Here is a 14,841-nt window from a genome sequence, read left to right as displayed (position 1 = left end):
AAATTAAATGACAAAATACCTCAAATGTTAAGCACATGACACGACAAGCCATCTTCTTACTGTCTTAAAGTATGGCAGAACAGTTCATTAGCATCTGAAATTTCAGTCACAAATTAATTTCTGAAGGTAATACCTTATTCAGCAAGATTTTAACATTGTCTGATTGGTGATTTTATGCTGCAATCCAAAGTGCACTCAGCTCTCCAGAGAGGCTCTGAATCCATCAGTTGGGTTTAGATAATGASCAAAGAACAATGTGTGGTCAGGTARGACACTCTGTCAGAGCAGAACAAGGCTATAGTCCCCAGAATAAAATGCATTGGCAGTCAAGTCTGTAAAGAATTCTTTCATATTAATTTTGGCTGAGTCTCAGTGGCTTACCCTTTTTTTTCCATTTTCATAGTACTCATTTTGGCAGAGCTCAKTAAATTCTTGGCTCCCTCAAATTTTCTTAAAGTGTCACAATTAAAAAAGTTTTAAAAGAATGAGCTGCCCCAGAAAGGATTTAGATCCTTCATTTTTCTTCAGACACATATTCAAACTCTGAGACAATTAAATATGATGGAAGAAGAAAATAAATATCAGTGTCAATATCTAAGAAAATGATGTGATCCTGTTCTAAAGGAAGCCTGATATGRTTTCTGTATTAAAGGTTGTTTATTTCAATGCAATTTAATTTATTTCTCCTTATCTATTAAAAATATTTAGAAAGGAATATCGATCAAGAAGGTTAAAGTGTCAGATTTTGTAATTTCAAACAACTCCTCTTGCTGAAATACCTGCAGCTGTAATAGCATATAAAAAAGAAGAAAAACGATTTTTTAGATGCAATTTAAAATATAGGGAATAATGATGGCTTACGGCAAAGAAAATTGGTGAAAATATAGACCCTATTAGATTTTTACTGTTCTATGATGTGTAGAAAACTTTCACTCAGGTATGTAACCCAGTGSAATATGGTAGATAAAGAAATTAAGACTTCATAAAAAATAGTGGGATTCTTTTTCTGTTGAAAACATTTTAAAAAAAATCTTTAAATGTTAACAGTATAATTTGTCAAAGGAGCAGCACATAGATGGACTCTACATCTAGGCTCAGATTCAGAGCTTTTAAGCATTAATGACATGCATTGATAGCTTCTTCCAGACTCATTAATTTCACTCACATGGTAACACCTAACATGGGCTTAAGCACTTGGCTATTGCAGGGTAAAAACATTCATTCACATTTTATGATTTTGGGAAGTGCCTCTCCTTTTTCAAACTTCACAGAATCTTTAGACTTCAAAGCTTAAGACTATTATGAGCTGGTTCTCCTTAATGACTAATTAAATACCTGTCCCTGAATGTATCTGCTGTTGGTATTAGCACAGCAGTAATAGTTCTGTTGGTGTTTTCATACAGTATCTAGAATAATGTACTAAAAATAATCTGAAATTTAAAAAAAATCCTTATTAACTGCCCACTTTTAATATTGGGCTGTGGGACAGACATTGATTTTTATAAAAATGTCCTGTTATTTAAATATATTGTCCATTTATGACTAGACCTGAAGACATTAATAGGTTTTAAAAATGTAATTTTCTGCCTCACRTTACAAATGGAGTGTCCCATTTTAAATAGTCCCTAAAGTGCCATTCATTTTAATGTGTGCAAAAAAGTTATTAAAAATTCAAGGCAATAGATGAATCAGATTTAATGATTGCATCAGATTTAAATTATCTAGAATGCCAAGAACCACAACACTGTATCCTAGAAGTGTCAATTCAACTCATTAATTTTTCTGAGCTACAGGTGCCTGTGAAAATATATCTCTTAAGATTACAAGCAATGCAAAAATTTTGTTTGATTTCTTAAAAACTGGGACTCTTATCATCCTGAGGAGGAATAAGCTTCATAAATATTATTTTTCTCTAATAAATTGAATAAGCAGTCTAATAAACAAAGTAAGACCTCTTTTTTTTTTTTTTTTTTTTTTTTTTTTTACACTATGTGTGTAGTACTATCCAGCTGTTGGTTCACAGCTTAGCAATAAATGCATTCAAGGTATCAAAACATTGCTCTTCAGAATCAARGTTKCTTGATAAAYATTGCTTTGGGATTTATTTGGACGATTCTCCTAATGAAAGGTGGAAATAGAAAYGTTTTATTTCCTTTTATAGYCTTAAATTAGAATTCTTAAATTAGAATTAATAAATACTGACTTGGAGGGAAAAATGGGCAATAGTAGGTTTTTGCTAAATTAGTATTAATCAATTATAAATCAGAGAAAAAATAGGCAGTAGTAGGTGTTTGTAAGTAAAACCTCTATGTGCAGTCTAACTGTATAAACTATAAAATTTAATTAGAAATTCATTTGCTAAAGAAATTCTATATTTCTGTAATTGCAAGCTAATTTGTCTTAAGAATTGTCTTCCATGCTGATATAGAGATGATGCTTTATTACCACACTGTTCTGCTCTAAGACAATATTTCTTTTCCTAATGTTACTTGCATTAGTGGCCAGCAAACAGCAATTTTGTTCTTGTATTAACAGAATGCCATGTMAAAAGTATCTCTCTATGATGGTGTTTACCTGCACAAGGAATTTCCTGAGGACAAATGGTTATTGATGAGCATAGTATCCACAAATAAGAAAGATAAGGCCTTTCATTTAGCTTTTGTGAGTAGAGTCACCAAGACACCTTATTGACAATCTCTGTTTCAAAGACTTCTTTGCACTGATGGCTTWTTAATAGACATCTGTGTATTTCTGTTAATTCTCACTGAAAAATTCACAGTATAAACAAGGAACTATTACTAGTCCCAAACTACATGACCTTAGGTTTTTTCTCTGCAGCATTTTATATTTTTTTTTTATAGCTTCACATCTCAAGACATGCCTTGTATAATGCTCCTTCTTGAATTTGCAGTGCATTTTGTATTTGCATCAGCAGGAAATCTATCAATATACTTTACATTTTCTGTCAAGATTATTAATGATTGTTCACAAGAATGATCCTTGAAGAACTGTTTTAGAAATGCCTTCTAGCCCCAATTTTTAACACAACCTTTATCTCCACCTTCACCCAGATACTTATCCAATTTGCAATTCTCCTGTTCTGCATATTTCCTATGTCTCCTAAATTGATATTTTCCTATGCGCCATAGTACTTAATCCTACATGGTGATTTGTTTTTTTTCCCTTTTCCCCTAAGTTATTGCCTTTTTCTAGATAATAGGTTTTAAAAAACTTAGCCTGGCCAGACTTTTATTCTACACCCACATTTGTTCATCGCCAGAATATTTGCATGCTTTTGTAGTTGCATAATAAAATCATATTGAGATGAACCCACCCAGATGAGTCAATTGAAGGTCTTCTGGCCAGAATGCTAGGACAACTATTCCTGAAAACTAGGCAGGAGGATTTCATTCTTTCCAGAGTTATGTGTTGAATATCGATTACTTTAAGGATAAAAAGAAACTTGTATGGCATGGGTTGCAATTAAAAATCTGTGTTTCTTTTATTGGTTTTGGTATTTTACAGAGGTGGGAAAGAAAGTTCCCAAACCTGTTAGTTACTACCCAATGGAGACAGCAGAATCCAGAGTGTGGCCTTTCCTTCTCAGTTTCTCTTTTTTTTTTTCTGTGAAAAGTTGAGGAAATGCAAGGAATGTGACATTGTAGGAGGTCAGAGAGGAAGTTATTGTTGTACCYTTTATGGTAACTCAAATAATTTCTTCTCTTCACAGTCTCTTTCTGATCTACTATACAGATTTCTCAAAATCTATGTAAAAACTGTACCTGATCTGAAAGTGTTCATTTGGGCAATGGGAAAAATGCTGCAGGAGGAKCAAGGAAAAGAAGGGCCTTCATTTCATAAATCCATATTGGCTGGGCTTGGTCCCAGGGTTGTTCCTTTATGTGCTTTGTAATGGCACTTAGGGTGATCTCTTCCTTAAGCTTGCCCAGAATCAAGGTTAATATGACAGATCTGTAATTCCCTGGATCATCTTCTGACTCTTTTTGTATATGATCATTACATTTGCTAATTTCCAGCCAGATGGAAGTTCTCCTGTCAACCAGGACTACTGATGGGTGATTGAGAGTGGCTTTGTGAGTTCTTTTGCCTGTTCCCTCATTATTTTGGGGTGGATCCCACCAATGCCCACATAGTTGTGACAATTTAATTGGCACAGCAGGTCCCTCACCACTTTTGCTCAAGCAGAAGTGTTGGACTAGAGGACCTCATGAGGTCCCATCCATCTTCAGTGATCCTGTGACCCATTATTGGTTACTATAAGCTTACCATGACCTTTTCTTGCAAGACAAGAACATCATAACCTCTTTATCTGGCCAATATCTAAGCTCTTATACCAGTGCATGTTGATTTTCAAAATCTGGTAAAGTAATTGCAGCCATATATTTTTATCTCACACAAAAAAAAAGCATTCAGCATAAACTGTACAAGTTTACACAGGGGTGCAGATTAATTCTGAGCAAGTGAGCTCCAGAATCAGGGAGCAGAGCAAAACTTGTGTCCAGTTAATGAGCAAGCTAAGAAAAGCAGATACGTCAGCACCCTAAATTATTTTCCTGCCCCTGGTGTTCTGGCCCCAACCCTTCTACCTTTGATATGCACCTTGCTCCCTGGGGCTGAAGCTGAATCACCATGCTGATATGTAGAAAAGCATCAGTAACATTTGCCTGGCTGTGATAGACTCACAGGAAAACACATTTTTGTTTCTTTGCACTATGTCATTTCCATGAGCTGGTTTGACAGGCATCTGATATCTGTGGAAGTCCTGCTCTTTGAAACTGGACCGCTGTCAGCAGACAAACTTACATGCCAGGGGACATTGGTTTGATTCTAAATTATTTGTTTAATTCATAATTTAACTAAAAACACACAAATATCAGGACCTTCTTCATCACTTGAAATACTTTACAGATCAGGCTTTTCTTTATCCCTGGAGTAGAAATAATCTATTCTGTCTGCAGTCCTTCTGAGACATCTCCACAGGAAATTTTTGCATCAGGTTTCTTTGAGGAAGCCTTGTTAATAGACCTAAGAAAGAATGCATTTCCCTTTACAATGTTTCAAGCCTCTGAAAAGGCCTTTCAGACTCTCCGGAACTGTTTCAATTGTAAGTCTGTATATGCTTCTCTTCAGTGARGAATTCACATTTCAAACATATTTCTGAGAGGAGCTAGGGTCTGTCTTATCCCAGGAGGTCAATGGACAGAAGTATCTATCTAGACCAAATTGCTTCTAAAGCTTACTTGATGACAGAGAAGGAATGCTTTGCTATTGAAAGGCTTTCAATGTCTTCACAACTGCCTCTTCAGTAAGCAGTCAGAATTGATGACTCTTTCAGACTTTTGACATCCCTGGAAAATGTCAGTATCTGAAATAAAATTATGGTACTTATCCGTCAGCCCTATTCTTTCAGAAGTAGAATACTATATTTCCATTTCTTTAGGATGGAGGAATTTGACATTTGCTATATGGGTCTTTCTCACTTGCATATGAATGTCTGAGGAGTGCACAAACTCAAGAAAAACCCAGCATGGAAAAGAATTCAGGTCTGAAATTGTCAGGATGGATTTAGGTCTTCCTCAATGCAATACTTCCCAATTATACATATCTTATTTCATGCTGATAATCAAAGAAAAGCAAGAAACAAAGAAAAGGAAAGAAGTTTCAGAAAGGAACTGCTCTTACAAAGACAGGACAGCACTTCTCCATGGCTGTAATGAATATTACCTACTTAACTGTTTTTCATTCTGAGCATATTTTAATAATTATGTTTGAGGTAGAGGAATTGGGGTTTGTAATTTTCATGTTAGGGACTATTATAACTTCTTTTGTGCTCTCAGAGGCTTTGACTTTCTTAAACTTGAAAGACTCCATATTTATTTTTACACTTCTTTTTTCCTCTCATGCCTTATGCATCTCTACTTTTTTCCCACTTTGCTTCTTAACTTTAGCTGCTATTCTGATTTCTTTCTTTCTTTCACTTCTGTTCTTAATTGCTGCTTTTGGAAATCTGAAGTGGAAAAGAGACATAAATTTTCTTTCTACAACAATAACACACAGCAACTGCAAAATCTCTGAACATCTTCAAATGGCTTATGGAAAGAAGTTTTGGGTTTTTTTAATTTTCTTTAATTTTAACTGTTCTTTAAACAATGTGAGAGTGCTTCATTTGCTCCTGGGCAAAATGTCTTGAAGTGAATTTGATATGCGTTGTTTGAAGGCACACCTAGGACTCTATAGTGCAATAACATAAACAATTAGTGAATATCAACATATACCATCGGAAGAAAAAGCCAATTTTATGAATATTATAGGTTTATTTTTGAAAATTCCATAGTTCTAAAATGTGTTAACTATATATCACATATTTTAAGTGCTTAAAGTAATATGGTAATAGTTGCAGAGAGCTAAAAGCTGCTAATATTAATGTTTTAAGGTTGTCTTAGTTTGATTTTTTAAAATTAGAAATAGAAAATAGATAAATTTACATTACACTGATCCTGTAGGATGATGTTTTCTGCCACTGAGTGCTCAGATTTCCAAGGCAGGCATTCCTGCTCYTGCAGGACTGACCACTAAATGAACATTTCTTTAGGCTAGTTCAGCTTATGCTGGACTCTTATGATAAGTAACATGCTTAGCTTGAGGAGAAAGTAGGAGAAATGAGCTTGTTTAGATAAATTTTGCTATTTCACACCAGCTTTACCCCCTTCATGCTCTCCCTCCTACTACTCCTTCACATGCTGTCTGCACATATATTGTCACATTTAGGCTGAGAAGAAATGTTCAGGCATGTTGGGAAGAATCTATGTGTTCAAATGCATCTGTTCTGTCTTTTCCAGTGCACATTTTCCCTAGCTTATTGTTCCATTTCATTTGAAGTCATGACGCAAAGCTCTCAATATTTCTGACATTGGATCAGGCAGTTTTGTGAGGAACCTAGGGGAATGGYAAAATTCTGTTGAAGAATAATTAAAACCTTATGGAATGATAAAAGCCTCAGACATCTGTATCCTGACTCCACAGCATTGCTATGCTGTCTATCCAGAGAGGATAAAAACAGCTATTCAGAGAGAAGAGAAAAAAATGAAGCTGCACATTTTTACCCCAATTCTTCATGTCATGGTCTTGATTCAGCAGTGCAATAATTCAGCCATAAATTGAGAACTATAACAGGTTTTCTGGGAAAGATCAAAACCTGAAAAACTAACAGATGCTACCATGTTAAAATTTCAGGGCACAAAGCATAGCAGGAATTAGTGGAGAGAAAATGGCATCTTTATCTGTTGATGAATTTTAACCTGCAAGTTAAGTATGAAATAAGATAACTAAATTATGTGTCTTCACTATGGAYCATGGCACATTAGAATTTGGAAGCYTGTTAAATTTTATGTGGACWTTCAGTCAGTGGTGGGTTACCTGAGCCTCTAAAAATGAATGGATAAAGTTGAATATGAGTAGAGACAAGTTTGGAAGAGAGGSAAACAGAAAGGAGGCAGGAAGTTTAGACAAATTTGGATAACCTTTTTAAAGTATCAGAATTGTGAAGCCTTGTCTGAATTAAATTGTTAGTTTGTCTATCTTTTCCAATCCTCCCCTAGATTTGGGAGTTATCCTTACTTATAGCTTCTATGCTGGCACACATCAGTATTTAATCTTTTACTACAAACAATGTAGGAATTATTTTACATCCTTTCCATGTGTTYCTTATTAGCATCTTAAAAGCCAAGGAACTGACCTCCCAGCATTTCCTGCTCAGAAAGTCTTCAGTACTAAATGTTTAGGGAATATCTAAAAATATTTGTTTATAGACACATTTTTAGAACCTAGCTGCATATTCAGAGCCAAGYTGGATATGAAGGACGTTTACAGTTGTCCATGTAATCAAGCCTGGAATATGAGTTGTTTATTACAGAAAGAGWGGTCTTGATGAGCCAAGTAAAAAGCGAATGGTAAGTTTGATAAAGTTCTGTTTAGTGAAAGATCTAAACAAATTTCTGAAGGTTTTCTCTTGCTCTCAGCTACTTGATGCCTTTTGATGATGGGCAGAATCACATGTGGGACTGTTATGAGATCCAAGAGCAATCCTTCTGCACACTTCCATGCCACACCCACAGAGTACTACGGCCCAGTTTGTCCAAACCATGGGTAGTAAATCAAAGGTTTCAAGATCTTGTGTCACCATTTTGCAGAATGGTACTTCATCCTTCAGGATCAGTGTCTGAAGCTCATCTGGGAATAGAGAAATAGGTGTCATCTGTGTTGTCATTGCTCTGAAGATTAATAACTTCAGAATTAAGTTTGCTTGATACTTTGGTCTTATTTTCTATCACAGAGCTGCTATGCATTAAAATCTACCATCTAGCCTGAGCTGCAAATCTCCACATAGTTTTCAATACCACCAAGAAGGAAAGGAAAGGTAATGCTTTTTTACTTAAAGATATTTCAAGTAAAAAAGATAGTTAAAAAAATGTAGTTGAAATTTTAAAACTGGCTCATGTAGACAATTCTTCTGAATGTCAGTTGTGGGATCTTGTATTTAGCATCTTCTACCCATACAGAACTGGGCTACAAGGATTTTTTCATGCTACACTCTTGATATTATATAGTTTCTTTGTTATAAATACAAAGTTACTTATAAATGTGTTTGTTGGGAACCAGACTTGCTTTGTAAGAGAAGATTTTTATTTTCTTTTCATGTGAAACCCATGAGCAGAACTAGGTTGTTAGAATTTTTCCCTCTATAAAGACAAAATTGAATCTGATTAGAAGAGGAAAAAAAACCAAAAAAACAAACCAGGCTTTCAATTATTCTAATCTCTGATTATTACAACATCATCACAATAGCTACAAGAAAACCACAGCTACATTATTAGGAAAAATGTCAGTRTGCTTCACTTCGGTATACAAATGTTAAAAGCATTGTTCTGTGTCTTTTCCCCAGTAACAGTTCTTTCTCATTCAAGAAAACTCATGAATGAGAACTTATCTGCCTAATAAGCACGTTCATATTGTCATAAGGAGCTGTGTTGACTCACCTGTTCCACTTTACTTTCTGAYTGTAAAATGTGCTATCACTTTTCTCAGTTTTTCTGCTGTAATTCAGTGGTTGCATCCTAAAATCTTTTTTCTTTCTATCTGCTTAAAGATCTTCTATGTTGTTTTTCAGATAAGTTACAAAGCTGCAAAATACTTAAATTTTGTTTTGTTTTGKTTTKTTTTCCCCCAGAATTTAGCAATTCTGATGATCTGAAATTTCCTTTCTTGCAGGATTTTATTCCTATGTTATGTAGACATCCCAATATTCAGCAGACACTTGCTGCCAGGGCTTCCAGCATAAGTTATTTTATACAGCATGGCAAAAACATAGCTGAGCATCAAAGGGATATTAACATTTCAGTTTGCCAAGAGTGGCAGATCGGATTCAAAGCTGGCAAAGAAGACTGACAATAATGGCCTTTTAAAGAAAGGTGACAGATTTTTTCATGCTGTGTTTCATGTGCAGTCTAAAAGCATGCTGTGAGACCTAGCTGAAGCTCTAAAGAGGAAAATACATCTTATGGCAATATTCAGCTAGCAAAAAGGCAGGGAGAGAGATGCATACAAATCTCAGGGCATTCCCTTAGTCCAGATTCGTGGGTTGAGATAATAATTAGCAAGGATTGGCTGACAAGTGGTTTGCAATCACATCGTGGAGCTGGGCAATATCTTCATTCATGCTTGCTGAATAAATTCTRTGAATAATTTGCAGCTTCTTGCTTGCTCACAAGGATTTCAGCAGTCATGAGTGTTTGCTATGCAAACTGCTTCCTTTGGAGGCKCAGGTCACAGAGCATGTCTGATCCTTTGCTGGACCAGAGTGGAGGGTTGGAAGCAAATTTTTCTGATGATGAATTTAATACTTTTTTTTCCATTTGAAGTTACTTGTATTTTTGCACAGAAAATTCTGTACAGAAAGTTCTGCTGATGTTTTTTTCTGATCAGTTCTAATGCTACACCTCTGGAAAAATAATTACCTAAAGGAAAATGCAAACCATRTGTCTGTATCTGTCTATAAAATGATGTGCATATACAAATATCCAGGAAGTCCTGYAGATCATAGGGGTCCTATTTAGACTAAATTAAACATGTTTTGGATYTCACCACTCTTGGAAGGCAGTGTACTGGTCTAAACCACTAGTCCGGACTATTAATGGAAAATAATTTTTTCCAGTGTGCATGCCAAAAAACACACTTAGTGGAGCTGCAGAGAGGAAACTCAAGAGTGGGTGATACATGTTATTTCCTATCTCGAGTCTGCCTGTCTGCTCTTGCCTCTCCAATAAAACTGAGCAGCAAAACGTTTGTGCTGTAATAAACTCCTTCAATCCTTAGGTCTTGGAGGGAGATGAGGTAATGAGCAGGACCTTTGCAGTTCAAAAAGAATTAAATGCATTTTCTTGGCAATGGGAATCAGATTCCTGGCTCCAAGTGGGAGRCACTGAGAGCCTAGGACATAGGCACTTCAGTTCAGTGCTTCCTGGGACTGATGCAATTTATAACCTCCCTTTTTAAAGCTCATTGCCAACTTCTTGCCCCATTTCAGCTTTTCAAACTCAAAATGGGTGAATTCACTTGAGAAATGTGATTGGGGCTGCACATCATTATCTAGGCTTCAAGGTGTTTTTTAGCTGCCATGGTTGGGTGTAATTTTCAGTGTCATTCAATGTGCATTCACTGATGAGTGAATTTGCATAATAATTTCTARCGGCCAGCTTTGATCAAACCCCCTCAGCCTGTGGGCAAGATGCTGGAAAATATGACTGGAGCAGATGAGATGCAAGTRAGGATGTGGTGGGTATTACCAGCCACATGTTAAAAAGGTTTTAGCTAAGTGACATCTATAAGGGAAAATCCAGGTCCCTGGAAATGCAGGTTGGTGTTAAGGAGGGCATTAAAACTTCCCTGTGCTACTTCCTTACTGTGATTTGTGTTCTATTCATTGGCTTTTCTTATTGTGGTTCTTCAATGTCCATGGGTGAGAGTTGGAGGCCTTACAGGCTGCTCATCACTGTGGTCTTGGGTTACCAAAAAAGGCTGCAAACTCTCTTTCTCCATCACAAATGAGCTTTGGTCAGCTGTGCTGTGGTTTCCAGCAAGAGCCTTGCCCAAGGCAAAGGTATCAATCTAGATAAGAGCTACCTCAGCCWGGAGAGAGATGATGACAGCACGGCTCAGAGAGCACGACTGACAGTGATATCCTGGGTACTGAACTGCAACTGATGGAAKTCTAAAGCATTAAGAGAGAACAAATCAGATTTTCAAATACACTTGTGCTTAGCAAAGTGCAAGGGGGCACATCTGTCTTTTATTGAAATAGCAGTACTGAGGCATTTTTTAAGCACTTTTTTATTGAAGTGGTTATTGCAATAGCTAATACTTTCAAAAGTGTGCTTGTGAGCATTTTTTTAGGTTACAGAATAGCCAATAATGAAAATACTTGAAAGAAGAAGCATATTTCCTTGGCATACTTTCCCTTTATTAAAGATAGTTTCAAATGATTAGTTTGAAATGATTATKAAAAAAACAAGACATGGAAAAATGAAAGAAACTACCCAGCCATCTTTGCTTGGGAAGAGTATCATCTGTTCACAAGGAAAACAGGTCCCTGGGTGCAATAGTTTTCCATGTGAATGAAAACCTCCTCTGGGAAGAACTATTTAAATTTATTGATATCTGAGAACTATGTTGATGATATGTTTTTAAGTAGTTTATTCCATATAAATTGAGGGTTTTTTTTTACTAACTTAGCAATATCTGGGAATGAACTTGTGAAAATGTTCTCACATCTGTCTGGACTTGTTGATGACAGTTCCTCAATGTCATAGAGACAAAACACCTTTTTGCAGTTCTTTTAAGCTTCTGCTTTCTTGCTCCAAACTTAAACTGAGTTCAAACASTGACTGAAATGTTTCCAGCTGGGAGAGAGGAAGCTCTAAGTGCTAATATATGATGGGCTTAATGTGCCATTTCCCTTTGAGCTGCAGGAGGAAGAAATGACAATAATATTTGTTTCAAGTTATGGTTCTTAAAAGGCAAGTTCTCAGGGATCTCCACAGTGTGGGGAAGAGAATTCAGACAGGGTACTGAGAACACCAGCTTTGTGATYCATTGTGTATGTGAGGTCCCTAAGAAAAAGGTTATGGTGAGTTATGGTGAGGGAAGAGTTTCATCCTTTATAACTGACAAATAATTCTTCTTCATCCTTTGCAAGAGAGATTGGATTCACTATTTTGTCAAGATTTTTCCTCATTAATGCAGGAATTGCTTAGGAGAAAAGTCTTTACAAGCTCTTTTCCATGTACCTGAAATGATGAAGAATGATACTTTTTAGTAAAATAAATCCCTGAGATGTAGACAGGAACTTTGTCTGTTTATTACATAACACTCAATGCAATGGCATGAGTTAAGGAGGCAAWTTTTGGTTTTGCAAAAACATTTGGGTTTTTGCTACAACATAATGAGCTYAACCTGCTGCAKATGARGTGCAGACCTGGTAGTTGTGGAAAMCATCTGCTGAYCTAGAGAGAGCAGTTTATTATGTTTAGATATAGGCTGATTTCAGGGACCCTAAAGGACCTAGGATTCACACCTAACAAATATCCAGATATTTCAAGGTTATAGATTGTTCTGCTCTCTATCAATTTGGCAATTTGGCAAGATAAGGGAATGCACTCTCTCCACTTCCCTCTTCCCATCCTCCTTTTGTGGTTGCTGAAAGCAGCAGACACATGATGTTTCTTCTTTCCCTTCTTCTTCCTGTCCCATGCTTTAGGGTTGTGATGCAGGAGGAAATGATTTTCAATTATACTGAGTAAAATCAGATGTAGGAGCCATTCAGGCACCTATGTAAAGCCACACAGCATTTAACAGAGTTATTTCTCAGTCTGTAACTGCACTAAACCCGAGTGATTTGAGTGCATGCATCTGTGAGATTTGGACTTGCATAGGCCAGGTAATGAGCTAAATGAATTTTGCAGATTAAACTTGTATGTGCTCTACAGCCAAATTCTATGTAATGAAAGTTAGGTGGGTATTTCATTAGGGGGACAGAGCTCTCAGGAGTGGTGTGCAGCCTGCCTGGAAAATGAACGGCTTTCTGCGTGCTGTTTTAAGAGGCTGCTGGAGGATAAGGGTTGCCATAGCAATACAGAAAATTTGTAAACAGTTAATGCTTCCTGTAAAGCTGAATAGAGCGGGCTGAGTAGCMGAACCTGCAATCATCATCTTTAGCACAAGTAGGTTCATTTTGCATGCATTTATTAAATGTTTTCTTATGTCACACTGGATACTGTGCAGAACCTCAGAGTGCTGTGCCAGTGTAGCAGATGATGTGGAGCAGCAGCACTCAGGGGTAGGCACATCTAAGTGGGGTGGTGACAGCTGAATACCAAACACAAGATGACTCAAACCTTGGTGAAGGACCAAGTGTGACAGTAAGAAAACTGCCAAGCCATGTGTCCATTTGAAAGAGATAAGGACCTTGATTTTGACAGTCCCTTCTACAGCCAGCCTCCACTGTAAACTGTGTATTCTCTAAACTGCAGAAGGCAGAAAAAAATCTTCTGAGGAAACATGTCACTTTCCCTAAAGCACCCACCATGTGATTCTCATATTTTGATTTTTTTCTTGATCCATCCTATACTATCTTCTGCCACTGTTGACAGTATTGGGTGCTTTCAGGAGCTATAAAACAGTCGGGAGATGGTTCTCCTTTCTCTGGCACACCTGTCCTGGAATTAACTCACCAGGAAAACTGTAGTTGATAAGTTTATGAGCTCTTATATGTTTTTGGATGTTGCTTCAGCGTCTGTTTTCATTATCTAGCTGCTTAAAATCAAGAGTCTCTTTTACACCTCTCTTTTAGATTAAGCTACCTTGAGCTGTTTCATACTAKCCTCAAGTTTTTCTTGTCATTTTCTGAATTTTCTGACAGTGTATGACTCTGTTGAACACTATGGGTCCCAGAACAGGTCCCTGTGATAGAAAAAAAATATTTCATCACTTACAAAAACCAAATATTTAACCTGTTTCCTATCTCTTAATAATGATGAATTCACAAGAAAATGCTTTTCTTTTTCCTTTCACATGGAATAACCGTGAATGTGGGATCTTGTCTAAAGGGTTTGAAACACAAAACTTTCAAAAATTTCTCTCAGTACTAAATCCAGCATTGATTCACAGGGAACCTTGACATTTTCTATACCATATTTTTCCAGCTTGATGAAATAAAATTGCTTAGTTGCTGAATATAATAGTATCCCCCAATGATTAAGAGCTTTCACAAGTAGCCTAAATCCAGAATTCTCCTATAAGTCCATTCAAAATAGTCCCAGTACTTAGGTCCAGCTTTTCTTGGTGCCATRTTCAGCTATGGAGACATTATTCCARGCACAAGAGACATAGGAACCTCAAAAGCCTCACAACAAACACATTGTTCTGAAGCAAGTTTGTTATGAAATCACAGTTTTCAGAGCTGACAGAGGATATTTTTGTGGTTTTTTTTTTTCTGAATACTGTGCAAAGTAATGAATCCACCTATGGACTTGCAAAGTTCCATGGTACAATCACCCAAGGGGGCTCTCCTCATCCTTGCTGTGCATGCAGAAATGTGCATTCTAGCAAGTAACTTGTATGTGACTGCATATTTTATTTTTCCTCTAAACACTGAGCTGTCAAAATGCATCTGTTGTGTCACATGGAGGATGTGTGGGTCAAGATACAGCTAAATACCTTTGAATAAGTTAATGATGACTAAAAATTCCATCCTTTTTGAGCTTCCAT

The sequence above is a fragment of the Malurus melanocephalus genome, unplaced genomic scaffold, assembly GCF_030028575.1.
Source record: "Malurus melanocephalus ecotype Western Australia unplaced genomic scaffold, MMel_1.1 scaffold_265, whole genome shotgun sequence".
Lineage (NCBI taxonomy): Eukaryota > Metazoa > Chordata > Aves > Passeriformes > Maluridae > Malurus > Malurus melanocephalus.
The sequence above is the reverse complement of the archived record's forward strand: the minus strand, read 5'-3'. Positions refer to the sequence as shown.